Source organism: Triticum dicoccoides, chromosome 5B (genome assembly GCF_002162155.2).
Source record: "Triticum dicoccoides isolate Atlit2015 ecotype Zavitan chromosome 5B, WEW_v2.0, whole genome shotgun sequence".
NCBI lineage: Eukaryota > Viridiplantae > Streptophyta > Magnoliopsida > Poales > Poaceae > Triticum > Triticum dicoccoides.
This window is the reverse complement of record NC_041389.1, coordinates 706,921,480-706,922,635: the sequence shown is the minus strand read 5'-3', so window position 1 is coordinate 706,922,635 and position 1,156 is coordinate 706,921,480.

The window sequence follows — 1,156 nt, the reverse complement described above, 5'->3', positions numbered from 1 at the left end:
TGACCCATTCCGTTAGCTTAGCACTTGATCATTTAGTATATTGCTATTGCTTTCTTCATGACTTATACATGTTCCTATGACTATGAGATTATGCAACTCCCGAATACCGGAGGAACACTTTGTGTGCTATCAAACGCCACAACGTACCTGGGTGATTATAAAGGTGCTCTACAGGTGTGTCCGATGGTACTTGTTGAGTTGGCATAGATCAAGATCATGATTGGTCACTCCAATTGTCGGAGAGGTATCTCTCGGCCCTCTCGGTAATGCACATCACTATAAGCCTTGCAAGCAATGTGACTAATGAGTCAGTTGCGGGATAATACATTACGGAACGAGTAAAGATACTTGATGGTAACGAGATTGAACTAGGTATTGAGATACCGACGATCGAATCTCGGGCAAGTAACATACTGATGACAAAGGGAACAACGTATGTTGTTATGCGGTTCGACCAATAAAGATCTTCGTAGAATATGTAGGAGCCAATATGGGCATCTAGGTTCCGCTATTGGTTATTGACCAGAGAGATGTCTCGGTCATGTCTACATAGTTCTCGAACCCTTAGGGTCCGCACGCTTAACGTTCGTTGACGATATAGTATTATATGAGTTATGTATGTTGGTGACTGAATGTTGTTCAGAGTCCCAGATATGATCACGGACATGACGAGGAACTCTGGAATGGTTCGGAGATAAAGATTGATATATGGGATAATAGTGTTTGGTCTCTGGAAGGGTTCCGGAATTCACCGGAAGGGGTTCCAGATGTTTCCCGAAATGTTTGGGTACGAGAACACTTTATTTGGGCCAAAGGGGAAAGCCTACAAGGTTTTTGGAAAGCGCAAAAGAAAGTTTTCCTTCGCCGTCCCAGCAAATAATCCCAAACTTTATGCATACCCAAGGATGATCATGGCATGAATGCATGTCAAGTATCGTTCATTTCCGACACTCGATGACAAAACCCTACAACACTGCCCCCACGTGACGCAACGTGTGTTTTGTGTCCGAATTTGTGCACACCTTGCCTGGGGGACCACATTAGCCATGCCCACATGGTCCCAAAAGTTGGGGTCATCTCATGCATGCCTCCACATGCACCATGTACAAGCAGGACCATTCAGGTCTGCCAGAGGGCAGGTCTGAAAGTGGTTTTC